Source organism: Mauremys mutica, chromosome 5 (genome assembly GCF_020497125.1).
Source record: "Mauremys mutica isolate MM-2020 ecotype Southern chromosome 5, ASM2049712v1, whole genome shotgun sequence".
Taxonomy (NCBI): domain Eukaryota; kingdom Metazoa; phylum Chordata; order Testudines; family Geoemydidae; genus Mauremys; species Mauremys mutica.
This window is the reverse complement of record NC_059076.1, coordinates 62507496-62531099: the sequence shown is the minus strand read 5'-3', so window position 1 is coordinate 62531099 and position 23604 is coordinate 62507496. Positions and strand designations below refer to the sequence as shown.

The following is a 23604-nucleotide window of genomic DNA, read 5'->3' as shown; positions in this document are numbered from 1 at the left end:
CACCTAAGCCTCAAAGCTGGACATGCTGGCTGCTTCCTGTGAGCCGGGCAGCATGGAGGGTAGCAGGGAGCCTGCCAGTCCCGCTGCACGGTGCCACCAAGCAGACAGTAAACGGCCCAGTCAGCAGTGCTGACCGGAGCTACCAGAATCCCTTTTTGACCAGGTGTTCTGATTGAAAACCGGACACCTCGTCACTCTATGGGGAAGGGACAAATACAAATATATTTACTATTTATAGGTATCTCTAAAATTATCATCATTATGTCAGTCAAGATTTCTGTCATTTCAGTTTTAAAATCTCATCATGGTTGCCAAACTAGATCTGTATGGTATGTCTACAAGCAAAGAAAAACCTGTGGCTGACCCAGGCCAGTTGACTCAGGCTCAGGCTATGTGGCTGTTTCATTGCTGTGTAGACTTCCAGGCTTATACTCTAGGATGGGATGGGAGGATGTCAAAGTTCGAACTCCAGCATGAGCCCGAACTCTGGGATCCTTCCACCCCATCCTAGAGTGTAAGCTCGGAAGTCAACACAGCAATGAAACAGCCACATAGCCTGAGTTCAAGTCAGCTGGCACAGATCAGCAGTGGGGTTTCTTTGCTGTGTAGACATACTATTAGGCTAAAGCAAAGGCTGTTGAGGCTACTAAACACCGCTCAGGTTCAGGCCACAAAGGCTTCAAATGATTCACTAGTCTGTTTGACAACTTTTCCTCCCTCTGCTTTCTCTTAGATTGCAGAATCCTGAAATACATAGCTGCTTTTAGAAAACCACGGCACCTTCTTTAATTCTGTCTTCTAAAAATGAAAAATGGCTTCATTGCACAACTTACAAAAAGTGCATAATTTACTGAAAGTTCATAAGCCATTCTCATCATATAAACATCCTCTGTTTTGCACTCAGGGTGCATAAAAGATGCATAAGCCCTCAGTGGCTGTGTGCACTCATTAGACAACATAATACTCATCAGACATCTTGTGCAACTAGAAACCTCAGCTGGATTTCTAGTGCGAACACCCAATACCACTAAATGAGAAACCAATACAGCTTGATAGAATTTTGCAAAACAAGTGCTGTATCCATTCCTGCCCCCACACACCTAATTTAGCGCCAAGTTAGATGTACCACCCTATTGCAGAATGTCTCACCCAGAGCTGCAACTGAGAACACACTGTACAAGGGAGCTAAAATGTCAGCTTAGCCAGCTATTTGATTGCATGCACTATAGAAGGACAGAGTTCAATTTCCTGTGCAGCATATAAGGCATTCTTGAGAGACCACACTGTTATATTTTGAATAGATATTTTCACTTACTAGGATTTATAATAATTCTACAATTTAAAATGGGAATATTCATAATTTGTAATGCCAGTATCATACTGTCCATCTCAAGAAGTTAAATCCTTCTGGAAAACAAGAAAGCCAAAAACAGTATATTAAAAATATAGCCAGGAAAGTAAAATCAGTGCTCCACCAGAGGCTGTTACTCTAGAACAGTGTTTCTCAACCTGGGGGTTGTGAGACAGGATTGGGGCAGTCGCAAGCAAGGCTGGTGTTAGGGGGTAGCAGGCAGGGCAATTGCAGGACGTCACAGGGGGCCCCGCAAAGCTAAGCTACATGCTTCAGCCTTGGGCAGTGGGGCCCGGGGCTGAAGCTGAAACTTGAGCCCTGATGCCTGGGGCTGAAGCATGTAATTTAGCTTTGCAGGGCCCATTGTGGTGTGGGGCCCCCGGCAATTGCCCTGCTTGCTACCCCCTAACGCTGGCCCTGATATTTGCGTAGGTTTGAAATACAGGCGAGTCTCATCTTACGCGCATTTAACATGCGCAAACTCAGCTTTGTGTGGTCGGCAAAAAACAAAACAAAAACAAAAAAAGAGAGAAAAATAACAATTTAAATACTGTACCTGTAGTGTGAGTGATTCCACCCGCCATTACACTCAATGTAATTTTGACTATACACAATTTTCGCTTTATGCGCTGACAGCGGAACGTAACCCCAGCGTAAGATGAGACTCGCCTGTATCAGTTTATTAATGCTGGTGGGCCAGTATTTTTAATAATTTACTTAATGATATTTAAGGTAGGGTGTTGCAATTTTTTCAAGTCTCAGTATATGGGGGTCACCATTTTTTTTTTAAGTCCAAGGGGGGTCATCAGCACAAAAAGACTGAGAAACACTGCTCGAGAATATAATTTGTCAGATGGAGTGTGTGAAAGCCTCTGGTTTCATCTCACATACATTTTTTTAGTCCACACTGCAAGATTTTTTTTTCCAGGGTAAGCAAGGGGTGAACCCCAAAATTTAAGGTTCAAATCTATTGGAATCCCCATAAAACTTACCATTTCACCCCTCTCCTTCCTCTAAACAGCAACAAACTCTCTCAACAGGCTCAACTACCGACTCCAATTTCCTTCTCCATTTTTCTTGGGACTTCCTGTGACTTGCATTTCTGCTCTTTGAAGCTTCCTGAGAAACCCCTTGTTCCCCTCCATCCAGTCCCTGAAAGGAATCTTCTAGAAGATGGTAAGCCTGCTTGCCCCCTTTCTGTAGCAGCATAGTAAAGCTTCCTCCTACTTCATAGTGAGCACACAACTTGGAACACCATGGACTGGGGAGCCTGGAGCAACTAGGAAAATCAGAGTTTCCATAGCAACCGCTCAGGGCCCACTATCAGTATGGAACAAGTAACACCTGGAGCTGGAGGCTTTCCTGCCCTCCTGCTACCGGAGTGGGGGGAAGGGAGGCAGCTTTGTATTATTGTAATCCCCAAAATTCAAAAATCATGAGTAAGACCCCCAAACAATGAGGAGACTGTCCCCCCACACCGCAAGACTTTTAAAAGGAGATTATATAATGTTTTTGATAGGTTTTCTCATTTCTGAACGCCCCCTGCCCACCTCCAGTAAATGTGACAATTACAGTGCTGGCAAACCTCAGAGATGGATAGTGAGTAATGCTCCTGCTGCAGGAGATCGTGCTATTAGACCCACTTGAGAACAAATTACAGATTTGTCTAAAGTGGTGCCTGATGGTGCAGAGATTCCACCTTCTTTCCAAACCCCAAAATTCTGATTACCGTATATATTCGTTCATAAGCTGAATTTTTTTAGTAAAAAAGGGAAGCATCAGAGAAGGGGGTCGGCTTATGAACGGGTATAGAGAGGGAAAGGTGGGACACAGCCCCTCCCCCCAACAGAGGGAGCAAGGAGAGGCAGCAGAGCCAGAAGGGAAGAGGCTGGGCCAGAGTCTCTCAGCTTCTGGCCACACTGCTCTTCTCCCAGCCTCCGAAGCAGCTGCAGCTCCGGGTCTGGCAGGCTGCAGCCGTGCCCCTGGGCCCCACACACCAGAGCAGGCTATGGTTGCGCCCCCTGGCCCGCCGGAGCACGCTGCGGCCGTGCTGCCCAGCCCAGCCTGCTGGAACATGCTGCAGCTGCGCCACCTGGTCTGGCCTGCCAGAGCAGGCTGTGGCCATGCTGCCCAGCCTGCTGGAGAAGCTCCAGCCAGGCCAGAGACATCCTCCCCTGGCCCTCCCCAGATAAGGTGGGAAGAGATGGGATGGAGAGAGTGTGGGGGTCCCAGGCTAGGGGTGGGGTCATGTGGGGGGTGGTCACAGGGGTTACTCCTCTGACTCCCAGATTCCCCCCAAAAAATTTACCCACCAGTTGCTGTCTCGGCCCGTCAGGGTAAGCAGCTGGCGTGCCGGGACACTTTGTTTACTTAGGTTTACCTCCGTGCCTGCAGACGGCCGGGGTAAATAAACCATCTTGGCCCACCAGCAGCTTATCCTGATGGCCTGGGAGCCAAAGTTTGCTGACCCCTGAATTATAGGGTCAGTTTATGAATGGGTTATTAAAAAAATTCAATTTTTACTTACCCATCTTGGGGGGGGTCGGCTTATAAACGAACCGGCTTATGATCGAGTATATATGGTAATCAATGCTGTTCCCCCAGCCTCTCATCTTTCTGTCCCCCAGCACATCAATTAGTTGTACACCCACCCCCTTTCTCCCCTACATCAATTAATTTTGTGTCTTCTGCCTCAGCCATCAGTATTGCCCACCCCACAGCCCCACACCTGCCCAGTGCCCCCAGCCTCCCCAATACTCCTTGTGCAGCTGTGGAAACCCACTCTATTCTCTCCGGCCTGGGGTAAGGGGCAGTTCCAGCCACAGAGCTCTTCTGCCTCTTGTTAGGCCTGCTGTTGCAGGATTAAAGGAGAAGGCTGGGGGAGGAGGAAGGAGCAAGAGAAACTGACCAATTTCCATAGGAGGAGAGAGAGAGAGAGAGGGGACCAAAGCTGCCCTGAGCAGCTAGACTCTTTCTGCTCCCTCCTCCCCTCTCTACCCAAAACTTCTGTTAGAGCCTGGGGGGAGAGGGAAAGGGCTCTGCCTGCTTCCCACAGCAGCCCCAGTTGGCTTCTCTTCCCCAGGAAGCAAGGAAGTGGGAAGGCAGCCAACCAGAGCTTCAAGGCATTGCAAAACCGTCTCTGGAAAGGACCAAAAATGGGATGAAACTGGGAGAGTGGTAACACTGCACCTGCAGAAGACCTTTCAAGGACTTGTTGGGGCAAAATACCTATAATCTAACCACCCTAAATTATAGGGATAGTTCAGTCAGTGCTTCCTAATAATCTCTGGATTAGGACTGTTGTGGCCTCACCAAAATTGTAGGTCCTTTTCTTGTGGCCTTACACATGGGTGGGAGAATATTGTTGCTCCTTTTGACATGAGCAGCTAGTTGTAGTTTAGGGCCTTGGGGATGTTCCAGTTGGAAGCAGAAATTGATGGAAACTGGCATCTCCTGTAATGCTGCAGTTTTGTTTATTTACAAAGAATATACAAAGTTCTGTGTCTCTGACCGCAGAAGGAAGGAATCGAATAGCAGGACACAACTTCTTTTGCTCACAGCACCAAGAACACTCTTTTCAGCCTGCACTCTGGTCCAAAAAGCCCTCCCCAAGGTTTCTTCCAGGGTCAGCCACTGTGCTTTCACAGCTTCTCCGTTAGGTTGGCTCCCTCTCTCTCTTAGGCTATGGCTACACTAGAGAGTTTAGAGTGGCACAGTTGCAGCAGAGCAGCTGCAATGCTGTAAGCTCTCTAAGGGCTAGTCTACACTGGCAACACTAAAACACTGCCATGGCAGCACTTTAACATGGTTTGTGTGGTCGTGGCACAGTGCTGGGACCTCCATGAGAGGCACGGCTCCCAGCGCTGGTGCACTGTTTACACTGGCGCTTTACAGCACTGAAACTTGCAGTGCTCAGGGGGGTATTTTTTCACACCCCTGAGCAAGAAAGTTGCAGCGCCATAAATTGCCAGTGTAGACAAGCCCTAATATAGCCACTCTAAGCCAACAGGAGAGAGCTCTCCCATCATCTTAATTACTCCAGCCCCCACAAGGGGCAGTAGGTACGTTGGCAGGAGAAGTTCTTCCACCAACATAGCGCTGTCCACCACTGTGGCTAATTCACACCCCTGAGCTACATAATTTATGTTTACTTAAGCTGTAGTGTAGCCATAGCCTTAGTCTTTTTTGTCTGTTCTCAGTTTCTTTGTGGTCTGCCTCCCACACCCATCTCTCTCTCACACACACAATACTCAGAAAAGCTCCTGGGCAGGTACACAACTTTCTTTTGTCTTAAGTGGGAGTTATGCTTACAGTTATGCTAACTGAAAGGTAAACTCAAACCTATCAACCTCATCCCATAGTAAGGTTTCACACAACTCAAAACACCTCCCTCCCCACTTCAGCTTTGTCTGTTATCTTGATGACCCCTAAATAGGTAACACCAACAACTCATCTCAAACGGAAAGAAAATAAATAATTTAAGAAATTAAAAATAATACAAGGTTAACTATGATCCAAGACAGTGCCTTTCTGTCAAGATGTTTTCATATCACCTACCCAAAATAATTTTTTGCCCACCCACATCTCTTTGGGGCTTTTCTCTCACTGAGTTTCCTTTCAATCAGCCCTGAAGGAACACCTATTGTTTCTGTGGAATTTGATGGCTGAGACAGACTGCCCATCTTGTCCTAACTCTTAATGGGGAATTCACCTTTCACAACTCTTTCAGCCTCAACTTTCAGCTACATTCTCAGAGTTAGGGGGCAGCCAAGCTGAAATTCTGTCTCCATGATATCTTGTCATATGTATGGACAACTTTGGTTTTAGTCCTGGGACCCAATTGTATCCTCTTTACCTCTTCATTTATTTGAGTCAGTACTGTACAGGGCCAAGGATTATCCAGTTTAAGGTTCCTACTCTTCTTTCTTCTAAGATTGTGCATCCAGACCAGGTCCTCTCTTAAGTTTCCTCATATGACTTTATACAGCCTTTTTATTTCTTCAAAGGTTATCCTCAAATTTTCCCTAGAAAAGGTATGAACTTTTTCAATTTTGGATTGTAGGGTTTCCAGAGTCCAAATCATTCAAGTCCATTTGTTCCTCTTCAGGAACGCCATACAAGAGGTTTGCTGTGGTCCTCAGTTCATGCCCAAATATGAGGAATGTTGGGGTACACGCGCTCCCATTGATTATTGTTCCATAAGTCATCAAAAGGAATGGGATATGCTGGTCCCAGTCCCTTTAGTACTATTCTACAAAAGTGGCCAGCTGAACCCCAAAAGTCCTCTTGAACCTTTCCAGCATGCCATCAGATTGTGACTGTACTGGGGACTTATGAGTTTCATGGATCCCTAGAATCTCACAAATCAATTGAAACACTTTTTATTCAAAGTTTCTCCCTTGCTTTGTATGTAATTTACTCATGACCCCAAATCTGGTGAAAAACTCATTCACTAGGACCTCAGCTACTGTCACAGCCTCTCAATTTCTTATTGGATAAGCCTCAGGCCATTTTATAAGTAGTTCATAGCTACCAACAAATATTGATTGCCAGCCTCTGTCTCAGGCAAGGGCCCAAGAACATCAATGGCAGTGTGTTCTATTGGGGCCACCACAAGATACTGCTGCTAAAGGGCTCTCTCATTTTAAGGGGAGGGGGTCCTTCTTTGCAACACACTTATCACATTTTCTGCAACAATTTTATACTTCCTTTCTGCATTTTATGCAACAGAATTTCTCCCTTAGCTTGGCTAAGGTTTTTGTAACACCAAAAAAATGTCCAGTGGTTTTAAGATCATGACCCCCTACTTTTTCAGTGTATCTGGTATAACCAACTGGTACCTGCATCCACAACCCACTGGCCTCTCCCATATCCTATATATTTCATCTTTAAACTCCAGGTTTTCCCACTGTGACCAGAAAGCTTTTACTGTGCTATTGTGAGGGGAGCTCTGCTACTGCTAACAGTGCTGGTCGTAAGCCCAGATAAAAGAGGAGGGTTCTGCAGTTGGGTTTGCAACTCACTCAGGTAAAACCTTACTGCAACAGGTAGGGAGATCACTGGATCCCAGTGTTTCATAATCCCAAATTCAGAAGCCCAGTATTGGTCCTCCAAAGATCCTGCTTCAGTCTGGTGCTACGGTCGGGGTGGGGGTGGGGGAAATCTGGCCAACCCCCATCCCAGAAGACATCAGAGGGAGGGTTGCAGGTCACTGGGCCTCTGCTTTGAACAATTCAAAGTTAAGTGGATCTCAGAGAATGGATGGGGGCCAAAAGGAAGGTTATCTTGATTCTCAACTTGTTTATACCATAACATTTGGTCCACCTCACAACCATTTCTGTGAACCTGGGCAGGACACTGAGTCCAAACAGAAACCCAAAGAAGTTCCCTGTGGTCTCAGTTTTTAGCAAACATTTTCATTGCATTACCTGGTATAAGCAAATTTTTATGGTATACACTTTTAGCCTGGAAGAAAACCATAAGATCCCCCCAAAACTAAGTTTTTTTGTTCAAATACTAGGCTTATTACCCCCCACCAACATTAAAATCAGCATAATAGATATGTGGACAATAATAATATAGTCAAATCCTGACTACAATTAAAAAAAAACATTTTGTGGGTCTCAGTTTGTGGAACGACATATTTCCTTTCTATGTCTTTTAAGGCTATTTCAATGTGACCCTGGTACAATTGATAATGAAAGCTGGCCTGGAAGAAAATGCTTTCACTGTCTTAGCATCACAGTCAAGAAACAGCTATGCTATGGCATCTTTGCCAACTAGGTTCATATATCAGCTGCTGCTTAGAATATTGAGAAGCAACAGAACAGCCCTAAGGAGCCTTCCTCCTAAGGGTTACAGATTAGTGGATTAGAGCTCTTCATTTCAAAAAGTACTTTGGAGTACAGTATGAAGGATCAAATGAAACTGAATGTGGGAAATAACAGGGCTGGAAAGACCTGAGGCATCCATTCAGAATAAACAGCTATCATTCCTCAGAGGATATAAAGGTTGTCCCTGTAAATAAGAAGCCACTATTCAATTTTAGAAAGATTAATTTATCTGGACAAATACCACACTCCTTACTCAGGTTTCAGTGAGAGTTTTGTATAAATAAAGAATAAGAACTTCAGGATTTGGCCCACAGTTTCAAATCCTCTTCCAAGTTTCAGTACCTCTTTTGGGGTTGGGGACCTCTATTAATGGAGGAGGAGAAGGGGAACGGGAGAAAACAGGTGGGGCAAATACAGTTACACCAGACACTCTGTGGTAACTAATCCAGCCAAGATTCAGGGTAGGGTCTATGGTACAGAAAGGACTAAAGGATCTGTGCAGTTAGGGTAACCAGATGTCCCGATTTTATAGGGACAGTCCCGATTTTGGGGTCTTTTTCTTATATAGGCTTCTATTACCCCCTGCCTCCATCCCGATTTTTCACACTTGCTGTCTGGTCATCCTGTGTGCAGTGGGAGATCCTCCAGCCTGCCCTGCCATTTCCCTCTTGCCCCACCCCAGTCCTTTTCAGCACCATGCAGGCGCAGGGAGGCATTGCATCCCCTGTCTGACCTGGAATTTTAACTTACAGTTCCTGTTCTCTTCCACATCCCATTTCTGCATGGTGGAACACCACCAGCTCCATTACAGGAGTATTTTCCATTCCCACAGTACAGGCTGGTAGGATTTGTGTCTCATAATGATTAACGTAGATACTGAATTTAGATGATTTCAAAATTGTTATTAATGTATACACAACATTAGTTTACTAAAAGACACTGTGGAGTAAAACAAATGAAAGCAAATGGTTTGGGACAAACCTCAGTTAGGAGAATCCATTATAAATTAATATCATAACAATATTTGTTTTTAAACAGGTGCATTGTGAAACAAATATTTGTTACCACCGAGACATATACAAAATATTCATTTGGAATTTCCCGCAGTTGACGAGCCAAGATAAAATTATTTCAGGCAAGATGTTTTTTTCTGAACAACATGCTTAAGATTAGAGAAAATGTCCATTTTAATTAAGATTTTGGCATTGGCTTTTGAACAACACAGATTTGTTAATTTTATAAAGGAAAATAAAATTATATTCTCCCTGGACTCCAGCAAATTAAATGAAAATAATATTTCCTGCAGCTAACTTGAAAAGGGATATCATTAAAGTACTCTGTTGAATCTTATCTGTAGCTACCACTTAAACTTCTAGTCACGACACATTCATTCAAAACAAAGTAGCAGATTGTAATGTGGGCTGATATCTGAAGGCATTTCATGCTCATATTCATACTAAAGTCTAAATTTTACACGATCACTAGAAAGATTAGCTTTGAACTAGTTACAAAGCTGTTTTCTCTTCTTTGTTCTGTCTGAAATATTACAAGGTTGTGGAATGCTTAAATACTCCCCCCTTCCCTCTTTTTCTTCCATCTACTGTAATATACCTCAAAAACAATTTGCTAAAATAAGATACTCTACAAAATGGGAAAAAACAAGTACTGGCTCAGTAATTGTAACATGGAGGGAAAAAATCACAGATCAAACCTATCAAATTACACAGCTTTCAACTTTGCAGTCCAAAATTAGGATATTATAGTGACAATTATGTCCATCCTTATTTTGCTGAACTAGGGTTATGATTTTTCTGTGTGTATCCAATAGGATTGACATTTCAGTATGTTTTTGCTGACAAATTTGCTTTGACACTTGTCACTGCATCTTAAGCTAGAAAACAAGTGTTGTTCCTAATCAGAACAGACAAAAGTACTGTACCATTTGATGAAAAGTACAGTTTCTAAATGGCTCTGTGTAAGCCATTCTAACCTAATGCCAGATCCTTATGGATGGTAAGTACTGCTAGGAAACATTACTAGGCAGCTCTATGCATGCAGACGGTTAATTATGACCTCAGTGGAGAACAGTTCATGAGATTATGTACAGTTATTCCATGATTAACTCTGTCATTTATCTTTTCAAATGTAGCTGCAATGTTAATGCATTTGTAAAGTATCTATCCTCTGCACATCATTCAATTTTAACTTCTTGTATGCTAAAGATCTCAAAGCTGAAGTTATGTACCGTGATTGCCTTTTAAAGAAGGGAGAGGGTAGCTCATTTTCAGGTTACAGACAAGCCTTTCTCTATCTCTGGTGCTAGCTTTTAGTATTGCCTATAAAAAATTAGCCAGATCAGTGCATGCTATAGTCACCTGCTGAAATTTCAGCACCAAAATACAATCTATAATTGGTGATACAAAGGCAGAAGGTCTGAAATTACAGCTCTACAGGCCCAATATTTGCAGCATGGGTGATAGAATTCTGCAGCAGTGTTCAGATGTGGCTGTCGGCAGTTGTACACCCACAGAATCTACTATTAGCAGTTTAAAAAAAAAAAAGCTACCTCCTGTAGCTCTGGCTTTTCACAATCCCCAGAGCCAACTAGCTCCCCCAACAGCCCCAATGAGGAGTCTGTACGACTCATGCTGTTCAGAGGGAATAAACAGGTCAATACCATCTTAATCATAGCATACTCTGGGAATTTACAGCAAGGAGAAAACTCACATGAACCAGATGAAATGCTGTGTGCTATTCTGGAGCAAAGTCATAACTTTAAAGCTATATCTAAACAACAGGGGTTATAGTGACATCGCTATGGTGCTGTAGCTATGTCAGCATAACCCCCATTGTGTAGAAGGGGTTTTTCTGTCTCTGTAGGAAGGAACACCAGCTTCCCGAGCAATTGCAGCTAGGGCATCAGAAGCATTCTTCCATCAGCCTAGCTGTTTCTGCACTCTTACATCAGCATAGCTATGGTGCTCAGGAGTGTGGATTTTTCACACCCCTGAGTGCTGTAGCTATGTTGACTTAAGTTTAAGTGTAGACCAGGCCTTAGTTAATTTTTTTAATTAAAAATATTTTTATTTAGGGTGTTTTTTTTAAAATAAGAGTTGTAGGTACAGAGTTCATGTATATTCATTACATGTTGTAGGTTCATTTTTATAACAAAACAACTACAACCACAGTCCAAAAAACAGCAACACTCTCCCAAATCCCCAAAGTCACCCAACAAGGCTATTTCATACCACTACTGATTGCTCCCCCTAAAAAAACCCTGAGAGAATAAATAAGTTTTGCCATATTACTGGAATTTCATCAGATTCGGGCTCAGATGAACCGGTGAGTGAAGTAAATTTTACAACTGCTGTTACTCTAGAGAATGCCTTGTCTCCAGACTCTTTGCAATTACACTGGCAGACTATTAGCTCAAGCAATCTCACCTGATGAGAAAGCCAGTCTGTGAGGTGATCATTTCAGATTTTAAGGTTTAAAAATAATATCTTAAATTGCATCCTGAAATGAGCAGTGAGCCAATACAGATGTAGCATATTTCTAGTAAGAAACACACTTAAGCACATGGATCTCTGCTTTCTACATGAGTGGCCTCAATGTGTAGACCTAGGTAGGCCTTATCTACCTTGCCATTTCTTTCAAGGCCTCCCACTAGGGTGACCAGATGTCCCAATTTTATAGATACTGTCCCGATTTTTGGGTCTTTTTCTTATATAGGCTCCTATTACCCCCCACCCCCATCCCAATTTTTCACACTTGTTGTCTGGTCACCCTACCTCCCACTGGTGCCTGAACATCAGTGTAGCTCCACTGGCAGGAGCAATACTGAAAGTGCCAGTCTGGACGAGCCCTCCCCTGGCGGCCAGGATTTTAACCAGAGTTCTACACCTATTCACAGCAGAATTAGTGGACGCTGTGGTTAAAGCACTGGCAGTGAGTTTACATTAGTGTTCCTGCAGTTGCTAAAGAAAGTTTTAATACTACTGGATCAAAATAAAGGGAAATACTCCCAGCACACGGGGGAAGCCCTCATGTCATACAGCTGGCATTCCTACTGTATGTGACTCCCTTGCCACTCCTGGTGTAAGGGACATGACCAAAAAAAGGGGACATGGCTTGGGTTCAACTGTGTGCTCTGGCTATTTTCAATTGCTGGAACAGCCTCATGTGGCCTTAAGAACCCAAATGTAAGTTAAAGGAATCTTGCAGCTGCTCTAAATTACACTTTGGGCCAGACCCAGTGTCTTAAAACCATCTTTGCCTTCTCCTGCTTCCCAGTTCCTGCACTGAGCAGAGAATTGAGCCTGCTGTGTTTACAGGATGTTTTATCAACTGAGTTACATGGATTCAGCTCACAACAGAGGCCCAAAACTAATCCAGTGTCTCCAGAATCTCAATGGGAGAAGCTGACCAAAACTCCAGCAGTGAAGACCCTGCATTTCTCCCCTTTCCGCCCCTCAGAAAAATAGATGTTTGGGGTTTTCCCTTTCTTACATTTTACCTTAGAAATCACAGCTCTCCTGGCTCTGGTGAAGCATTTGCTGGTTGGAGGGGGGGTGGGTCTTCTATGTTATGAACATCTCACACTGTAATTGCAGGATGCTGGGTTGCTGAGTCTGTGATTACAATGTTGCCCACTCTCCCCATTAGTGGGTATGGAGCCAGCCTGCTAACATCAGAAGCTTCACCCCTCTTGGAACATTCAGCTCAGCCCAAGAGGAAAAACCCCTCCGTGTCTTCCCTGCTTCCTGGGGAAAAGCTATGGTGCTGCTACTAAGGGCATCAGACACTCTCCCCTCAGGCACTGAAATGAGTTTTTGGCTAAGGGAGAAGGAGCAGCCCCTATCATACATAAAAAGGGGGGTGATACCAGCAGGCCTGGAAAAGGGAGTGAAGAGCTCCTGGAGCTGCAGGAAGAGAACAGAGGTGAGGCTGAGGGCAATAGGGCAGGTGTTGGCTGGGTGGAGTACAGCTGACATGGAGGCTGGGGTGTGTATAATTAATTGATGGACTAAGGGATGGCCAAATATGGGGCTGGGAGCACAGAATTAATTAGAATATTTGGGTTTGGGGAGAAGCCATGCCCCATCAGGAAATAAATCCGTATAATTTGACCTCAGTTGGGTCTTCCAATGAGAGCTCCTGCTGCAGAGTTCAAAATCACTTTACTCTATAAATATGAAAGAATTTTCAACACTATGACTGACACACAAGTATATGAGTGGCAGGGAGAGTTCAAAATGAAAAGTTATAAAAAAAATTGGGGACAATGTCATGGGTTTTGGGGGGTGATGTGATTCTTGAACTTTTGGGGTTGGCTGTATTGTAATTAGTGCCTACTTGTGTGGTCTTTGGAGTGCTGTGCTATCAAACTTTGGGCTGAACCCTGGTAGCACATGACAGCCCCGGCACAAACTGAAGGAACTTTGGCTGCTAAGGCTCTAATAGCTGGTGGGGCCCACACAACACTCCACCAACTTCCACCAGACACTGTGCTATCCCAAGAGAACCCAGACATTCATCCTCTGAGCTGGCCCTCCTACTGCCAGAAACCCTTCTTCACCTACATCCCTACCCAGGAGGGAAAGAGTCACAAAAAACTCTCGCCCAGCAGATTCATCAAAACGTCTCTTGCTGACCTCGCATGATTCTGTGGATTCATCACAAGTCTCTAATGAAGATAGTCTCTCATATTATGTATTTACAGTAGTGCCCACTCTGTGCTAGGTGCTTTCTAGACCCCTAAGAAAGATGGCCTCTGCTGCAAGGCACTTGCAGTCTGGCCAGATGGACTAGTGGACAGAAGTTAGGGGAAGTGGAATAACAATGTGCAATTTCTATACAAGACAACTTGACACACTGTATTGCAGCATGGAAGAATTTAAATGTGGACAGGCTTTAGGCACTGTGGATAAGTTTAGGAAGGTTGTACCATGCATATGGGGCTCATAGAAGAAGGCACAGAGATGAGAAGTTGACATATGGACAGACAAGACTGTGGGAATATTAGCAGAGTTGATGGCAGAGGAAATGCAAAGCTTGGCTAGGGCTGATAACTAGGGAAGTGGGGCGTACCATGATTTTGCTTCTGCCTGCTGGAGTTCTCATCACCTTGGCACATACTGCCTGAAGAAGGGGTACTTTCCAGGGGAAACAGTGCATTCAGACCTCCAAGAACAGCTTAGAGAGGCCACCCAGAATCAGCTGCTGGCAGAACCAATAAGTTCTGGTTCTCCAGAGGCTGGGAGCAGTTAGAAGCCAATCAGGCCCAGCAGGCAAGATTAAAAAGTTTTGTCTGCTTTCTCCAGGGATCAGCTCTGGGGGAAAGATCTCCTCTACCTTAATCTAAGGAGCCTAGCAAAGTCTGGGGCTGAGGTCTCACTGCACCTTTTCAGTTGAGCCAGCACTAGACAATTATTTTATGTGTTGGGAGTTTAAAGCACAGGTGGCCAACTTGACTTCAATAGCTATTTACTGCTGAAAAATTCAGGCAAGCTCACATTGCCAGGTGACCCACTGACTCAGGTGAGCCCATGACAGAAGAGTAAATGTTTATTAGGCTTAGAATTAAATAGTTAACAAAATACAAAGAGTTTTAAACACTGACAAGTAGGATGCCTTTCTGCTCTTTATTGCTCAACTTTCAATATCATGTGAAGTCACAACTTCACTAGTTTTCCAGGATCCATAGAGACTTGACTTGCTGATACTGAAAAGCAGAAAGTCAACTTTTGAGGGGGAAGCTTTTATATGTTATATGTATATAAGAGGGAAGAAGCCCAAAGTTACCACTTTGCATGTCACCTTTAAAGCTTGATTTGTGATCTATTGGGATAGAGAAACAGAAACTACAAGCCTCACTAGTCGCTAAGGGTCTGCTAAATTACAAAAGAAACGTGCTTTTTAAATTGTTACGTAACATGATTTGAAACATCCCTTAAGACCTTGTATAGATAGTTTACACCTTAACTAACATAATTTGAAACAATTATTAACTCAATTTTTAAAAGTGTCTTTTTCCCCATCATCTAGATGGACTGTAAGGGTGAAATCAATGTCAGTGGAAATTGAGAGCACTCATCACCCTCCTGTAGATTTACCAAGGAACTCATGCAGGGTCCTCAATGGCACAGAAGCCCTGGCAGGGACAGGAGGGCGTATGCCTAGGGAAGAGCAGCTTCTGCAGATGGGCCTCCATACCCCATGCATGCAGTGGGAAGTGAGCTCCATGACACTTGATGTAGAAGGGAACATTAGGAGTAGGACAGAAAGGGGGCTGCTGGATCCATATTTATCCAGTGGCTGGGAACTCATGCAGCTCAGGGAGTGGCTATAGAAAGACTGTATTGCAGCCCTGCGGGCAGAGGGTGGATACCATTCCCGACCTGTGCTTAGAAAGGATTAGTATGGCTTTGTGTGAGAGAGGTGAACATCACCATCAAAGCATAGCTGTGATAGTTCTATATGAAATTCACCTACTTGGGTACAGGGCCTGCATGACTCCCATATAAGCTCATAGGAAACCATCCCATGGCAATGGCATTTATTACTCTTTGATGCAAAGAGAAATTAGTGTACAACAAAATGTGTATATTTTCCAGAATACTATTAGCCAGATAACAAAGTGGCAGAATTCTGTGTGGTAGAATGCTTGATGAAAGATGTAAAAACGAAAAAGAGCCATGTTCTTTTCTTTCTTAACAGAAATATTGTAAAGCCTAGTGAAGAACAGTTCTCTTCTCCACTGGTCCTCTCTTATCAACTGCTTCATCTCTTTGTTTTGTTTGTTAGCTCCAATTGTGATGTTCACTTGCTGCTTGACTGGCTAGATGACATCAGTCACAATCACTGTGGGCAAAAAAAAAGATAGCGGTTTGTAATGCATCGTCCTTCCTCTGAAATGCCAGCTTCAATTTGCCTGGAGCCAGCGGTTCAAATATATATTACACATAATTACTCTTTAAAAAATTAATTTATTAAGGTTGAGAGAGAAAAAAAAAAGAAAATAAATTAAAGGGCCTGATCCTGTGAGTGATGAGCACCCTCAGCTCCCACTGACACAACTGCCAAGCAGTAGTAAATACCCCTCCCAGTATTGACATTGCTGGGAGATGTGGATGTAAAGTACCTTGCAGCTTGAGCCCTAGATATTCTGTCTGCTATATAATATAGTGTCCTCAATTTACCTCAGTGTGTTCAGATATCACGGCACCTTGAATCCCCGAGAGAGCCAGGCCCCTATTATGCTACAGTCTCTAATTTCATGTAACTGTTCTATTTTATAACTGCATTAATGTTCCTATGAGTGAATGGTGGTTTGTACTCCAGCAGTTAAATGAAATTTAGGACTGTAACAAAATTTTGCTGTGAGACCTGACATTCATGACTAACATTGTATAAGTGGCACATTATTGCTTAGGGGAAAAAATGGTTCTGAAAATAAATAAATTCTTACACATGCTTAACATTTGTTTTATATCATAAAAGAAACAAATCAACCAGTAAAAGAGAACTTGATCTCCTGCAGTGACTAACTTTATGGAAAACTATATTTTTTAATATTAAGTTCAAAAGTTCTGCAATCTGTTGTATATCAGTAAACAAAATATGGCAAAAATGTTCATTCAAAAGGAATCTGAAATTAAATTTAAATCTGATAAATGCTATTTGACTTCCCTGTGACTCATATCCTGGAATGAAAGAAATATATTATAAATTATTTGTCTCAACCTCTTTTTCTCTTTTTATTTTGTTAATTTGTGGGTGTGCGGCAGATAATTGAATTTTGGAACATGATGGAGAGACAGTTTGGAGAGTGCTTTGCCCCAGTCTGTAAGCACACATTTTACATGTTTTTCTAATTATTGTATTTGAATGTGTTTGAGTTTCAAATACAGTTGAAGTATTTTTAATTAAGCCATTTTAGATCTAAAAAGTGATAAAAATGACCCCAGTCCAAAATGTGGTTCTCTTCGCTTTAGCCCATAAAACAACACAAATTTGCCCCCATGTTCTGCTGCCCATACAATCCTGACCTAGCAGTCCCTGCAGATTGCTCTTGACTAAAGCAAGAGTAATTTTAGCAGCAGATGGTGTGTTACAGGAGGATCAACATATTTCTATGAACCGACCATGCACCTTGACCCCTAGTGCCCAACCACAAATGCTGCTCTACAGCTCAGTGCATAATGGATCTATGGAACCTGAACTCCTCAGTAGTTGAGTGAGCTAGGAGTGGAGTACAATGGTTGTACTGCAAGGTACCTTTTTTGTCTGTAAGCTTATACTGAAGCCAGGATTTAGCTAGTCTTTCACTTTCTTCCTCCCATCTTTTTTTTTAATACCCCCAGAGTTCAGAAAATATAAATCAACTTTCCACATTTTGAATAACAATAAAAGTACATGTTGGTGGATGATTTGGAAACCCAAATTGGCCAAGATGTTAAAACCCACAGAACCTGGGCATATAATACAAACATCAGCTCAACCTTAATGCACATCCCAATCTTTTGCTTGATAATTGTAGAAATATTTGTACCAAAACCATCTGTTACCAAAGAACAAGAATATTTACAGTCATTGTCCTCAGATGTTATCACAAGGGTTGACAATTTGTTCTATGCTATGTTTTAGTTTTATAGAGAGAGAATTAGTATAGAAATAAGACAGTCACAAGCATTACAGTACACTGATCACATTTAATGAAAGGTAGTGTCAAAAGCCAGTCTAGACTAGAAACTACTGCTGATATATCAGTGTTGGGTAAAGGTGTGATTTAAAAAAAACAAAACATTTTTATGCTGGCAAACACTATAGTGTAGATGTGGTTATACTATCAAAACAATGCTTTTAACAGTACAGTTAATTTCTTTTGGAGAACTGGTATAAACTGCATTTATGCTAGGAAGGTTTGCTGATATAGCTATACTAGCAAAGTTTTGAAATGTAGATTTGGCCTAAAGCTCTTTCTACAGTGTATAATATGTGGACCAACTGGTGCATATGCATGGCACACCCCTGTAATCAATGGAGCTCCACATAGGTATAGCAGTATTCCCAGTGGTGAGCTGGAGCAGGTTCCCACAGGTTCTCAAGAACCGGTTGCTAAAATTAGACCTCCGTGGAGAACCGGTTGTTAAAGGGCCAGGGAGTAGGCAAAGAACTCCGGTCCGCGGGCCGGACCATCCTGTTGCTCCCAGGATTTCCAGCTGGGGAGCCTGAGGCTCCCCTGGCCCTTCCCCCGTTTCCCCCCAGCTGCAGCGTGGCCAGCCACCGGCATCAGCTGGGCAGCTCAACTGAGTTCTGGAGTCGTCCTGCTGCCACTTTTTGAATGGCCCAGCAAGGTGTGTGTGTGTGGGGGGCTGCTGCAAGCTCCAGGGCTGGCCAGAGGGGAGGGGAGGGGAGGGTGCAAGTGGGGCAATTGGCCCAGGCCCTGCAGGGGCCCCCGGCCCCATGAGGATCTCCCCCCCAGCCCCTCTCCCCCTTAAATCAGAACTTTTTATAGGGAACCGGTTGTTAAGATTTTGGCAGCTCATCACTGAGTATTCCCTCACACTACATTGCAGGACCAAGGCCTAATTGTGATTAAAATAATTTGAAGATACACTATGGGCCCTGACCTTTAAAAAGGCCTCAGTTCAGCCTCTGATTTTGAGCAGGGTGCAGTTTTTGTGGGCACAAATAACTTCAGGCACATTAGACACCTAATTACTTAATTTGTAGGATGTCTTAATGCTATACAATGTGCCTACAATTATTTTCACTTGAAAAATGGTGCCTGCAATTATTTCTGGTGCAAAACTTTTCAAAATTTTGTCTATAATGAGCCATGAATAAAATTACAGGTTCATCTGCATGAGGGTTAACCTACTTGATATTCCTGTTGGTTAGACAGTTGGCTGTTACATGCCTCTCCTAAGCATACAGGTAGCATGGGTTGGAAATGAACTGTTAAGAGATTGAAATGGCTATATGATAGAAGGTGATGGTTTTGATGGGAGAATGTACCTTGCACTTCAGAGTTCTAGACCTGAGTTCTAGCCCTGGCTTTGATGTCTGTGGCCTTACACAAGTTACTTAAGCTTTGTGAGGTAGTGTCAACAGGAATGGAAGGTGCTCAGCACCTTCAAGGATGTGTTCTGTATCTCACAGGATCAGAATCAATGCTTGCAATGTCCTTTAAGGATCAAGTGCCATACTTGGCCCTCTGGTCTATCTCAGGGCAGAATTTGGCTTAAAAAGCCCTATGGACAGTAAGCATTTAACATTATTATTAGTCAGTCCATGCCAATGATTTAGATGACAGCAATGAAAATAAGATCTCAAGCTTTGCAAATGATATTAAAATTAGTGTTAGAGCAAATAATGTGGAATAAGCAACTGGATTCAAATTTATTTGGCTCATATAGGTAACTAGGCCAGCAGATGGCAAATGCAGTTCACAGTAGAAAAATGTCATATAATTGGTCAGAGAATATGTCCTAAATGGAACAATCATATAGCCCAGTTAGGAAAAAAGAGATATTGGAGGGAGGAGGGGGGCTTAAACCATGCAGAACTACATGCAAAAAAGAATGCTATTCTGTTGAATTAGCAAAGAGAATATAAAAATAAGGTGATAATCAGGGCTGGCTCCAGCATTTTTGCCGCACCAAGCAGCGAAAAAAAAAAGCAAAAAACCCCCAAAACACGATGGGCGGCACGTCGGCAACAGCTCTACTGCCGCTGCTGCATTCTTCGGTGGCAATTCGGCGGCAGGTCCTTCCCTCCGAGAAGGACTGAGGGACACGCCACTGAATTGCCGCCGAAGACCCGCACATGCCGCCCCTCTCTGTTGGCTGCCCCAAGCACCTGCTTGCTGCGCTGGTGCCTGGAGCCGGCCCTGGTGATAATAAGGCACATATTGGATCCCACCTGGAACTATATTTGTGAGCTATTTTTGTTATACTACACCATAACTATAAATAAGATTACAGGTCCCTGTCCCAAGGATCTTAGAGGCCAAATAAGCCTTAACACAGCAAGGGATGATAATAATAAAGGGTACGGGTAGATGGTATCACCAGGCAAGATATGCAACAGTGAGAAATCACTCAGAGATTGTTATATACTGTTCCTTTTTAAAATTAGTATAAACAATGGGGGACCAAAACAGGCAAGAAGTGATGTTAAGATTAATAAGAAGTTTAAAGAGGAATTTGAAGAACAATGATTGATCATCACTAAGACTGGGTACATTCTTGAATAATGTAAGTTATAAGGAAAAATGCAGGTAGATAGTCTCATTTTCTGTAGTAAAGAGGACACCGATCTGACAAAATAGAGACTTTCAAAATTATTAAAGGGGTTTATGAAAGGGATCAAGACATACTTTTCACACAGGTGAAGGGCAAAATCCTTAACTTAGTCATGAAATCAGTCTCGTCCATGGCAATGGGCCTACTTGCACAAGGTGAGCAGGATTTGGCCCCAGGGTTTTAAGAGTTAGGGGACATAAACTTTAAGAGTACAGAAGAAGCTAGTACAGACCTACTTCACACAAAGGTATTATAGATGTATATAGAACACATTACTGAATGCCACTGAAACATAATGAGTGATGTTTTTAAGACTGTGGTTATTTAAAGAGGAGACAACTGAAGGACTGGACAAAGCAGGAAGGTGGGGTTAAGATACTGATAAATATTAAAAGGCATAATGTTCGTGATCCTAAGATGTTGTATGTCATAATACAACAGCAAAGTTCTGTTCCTAACCATTAATTCTCTTTTTCATTCTAATCTGCTAACTTTATTTTGCACAGAAGCTATCATCTGAAAGTGCTTGAGTGCTTTTTTCTGATTGCACTGGCACAGTTATATGAACCATTAGCTATCATTACCTTTATTTCAAACCTGTCACTTCTTCTTTGTAGCCAGCACGCTGTGGGGGTAAAAATACACAAAAACAGTCTCTAAGAAAGAATAAAATCACCCATACAAAAATGAGCTGAAAGCAACATGTGAACCAAGAAGAGGAAAAAAAGAGATGAGAATCTTGATAAATCAGCTCTGTTTGAGCAGAGGACATATTCTATTGCTATAAAAAAACCCACCCTGAAACACAATGCAAAGCTGGAGCTGGCTTTGTACATGCTCCTTCTCCCACCCAAGCCTCCATACCTAAGATATCTCAAACATTCCACAAATAAAGCAAATACAAGTCATATTTGTATGACTGTGTTACACATGAAAAAATATAAATAACTGGAAAAGAGTTTGAAAACTTGAGATAAAAGTAGTGATTTTTTAAATGTAGATCTATGCATGGTGCTGTAAATCTATAAATCCTGCATGAGCCACACAATGAGCTATGAGCAATTAACATTAATTAAATGGACCCTTCTAATTATAGGGCTGCTGGTGACATATTAATAACTTCAGAATGCACTTGGATTTGGAATTTTTTTTTTCAGGGTGCGTGCTAGGGCTGCCTTACCTCTGTAGATCTATGGCATGCTCCAGCTGCTACTGCACATGTATGGAATACCATTCACACTTGCAGTAACAAGCACTACTAGCCAAACACTAGGTAAATTAACCATTATACAGAGCAGTGCAGAAATAGCTTAGACTAGAACATACCAGTAGGCCTAATTTGCCTGCCTAAAACACCCAAGGAAGCTAACTGCAAATGGATAAGAGCACTGACAGACAGATGATCATGAAGGCAGTTTATGCAGCAGGAACATGTGCTCCAGAAGCCTGCTTATCATACGCAATAGCCAATGTTAGAAAGTCTATTGCTTACTTCTGAATAAGACAGGACCAGAAATCATGGGCCAAATTAACCTCAATGTAATACAATGGAGTTATGCCAGGAATTAATTTGTCCAATTATCTCCCTGTCAGCTTTATGTTAAAGGCAAGGAATGCAAGAGGTGACTCAGTCCATGTATGCTGGCAGTAACATGCAAGCCAGGGGGATATCCAGAAGGAAATAATGTCATAAGTTTGGCAAGACGGCAGCTGCGTATACCAGCTTAAACAAGATTTAGTCATCAAAAATGTACAACTTTAAGACCAACTTACGAAGTGTCAACTCAAATGTTATTTTCACCTTAACATATGGACGTGAAAGGTCCAGACAGACATCTAAATGCCTTCAAAAGCAAATGCCTCAGGAAAATACTAAATACTAAATGGAATGAATTTATAACAAATGCTGAGATTCATCAGAGAGTTTGACAACTTCTCATCTCCAAAGTTATCCCAAAAAGAAGATGGAAATCTCTGGGTCATGGGATAAGAATGAAACCAGATCTGCCATTTCAGGCCTAGGGTGACCAGATGTCCCGATTTTATAGGGACAGTCCCGATTTTGGGGTCTTTTTCTTATATAGACTCCTATTATCTCCCACGCCGTCCCAATTTTTCACATTTGCTGTCTGGTCACCCTATGTAGGTCTGCCATTGGGCTGCTAGTGGAACACACAAAAGAGGCTAGTCAAAAGAATCCCTCCATCAACCAGTACTTAGAAAGGGAAAACTTTGGGGACTTAGCATACAGGATGTGCAAAGAGCGGCCCAGGGTGGTAGAGCCCTGTCCGTGCACTAAGTAAGGTTTGATGGTGTGGTAAGGCTTCAGATTCAGAAGCATGGTTCTCACCCCACTATGAAGAGCATTGACATCCCCTCCCCATATAGTTGAAATGTACTCCCTTCTTGGGACTTGGCTTTATTGGTAACTCAAATAACACATCATCCGCAGTCTACCGTAAATTCCCTCCACAGGCTTGCTTGTTCCTGGGGCTGCCCTGCAGAACCCCCTCTCTTTGTTACTACTTCCCTTATTTGAGAAATCCTAAATTCACTGGTGCAACCAAACCTTTTAAGGGTCAGTTTTTGTTAATCTTCCCCCTTTATGGTGGCTGGGGACATGTGAAGGAGTTAGGGTGTTACATTGCTCTTCCCAGTATCTAGCTAATGGTAGAAGAAGTAGGGCTGGAATGATAGGAGGCAGAGACAAGGATAGGTAGCAATAGCCTCTGAAGCTTTGGTAGGGAATAGCAGAATGAAAAGTGGTTACAAAAGCTGTGCGGAGAATTCAAGAAAGCGTTTGAAGGATCCAGAAGAAAAAATAAAACAAGGGAGGAGCAGAGAAAAGTTAGTGAGAACAAGACCTATCTCCAGAGGATGATGTGAGGTTGTAGCTGTGACGCTGGCAGACCAGGGTGCCAGCTTGAAGATATTGTCAAATTCCCTTAGATGCTGATGCCCAGGAAAAATTAGCTTTTATAGTGGAATCTGGCCTATATCAGTTAAAATTATGCCTTTTGGATTAATTAATGCAGGGACTACTTTTCAGAGGGTTGCCAATAAAGTGCTGCAGGGATTACAGAACTTTACCAGGACTTATATAGATATC

General features: G+C 42.9%; 1 long non-coding RNA gene across 1 annotated transcript in view; it reads right to left on the bottom strand.

Annotated features, from left to right (window-relative positions):
• The window catches only part of LOC123372056, a 181249-nt gene extending 178683 nt beyond the window's left edge, over positions 1-2566 (bottom strand). The window contains exon 1 of the long non-coding RNA XR_006580074.1: positions 2344-2566. This is a non-coding gene — a long non-coding RNA (uncharacterized LOC123372056). The remainder of the gene's footprint in view (positions 1-2343) is intronic.
• Positions 2567-23604: the final 21038 nt, after the last annotated feature.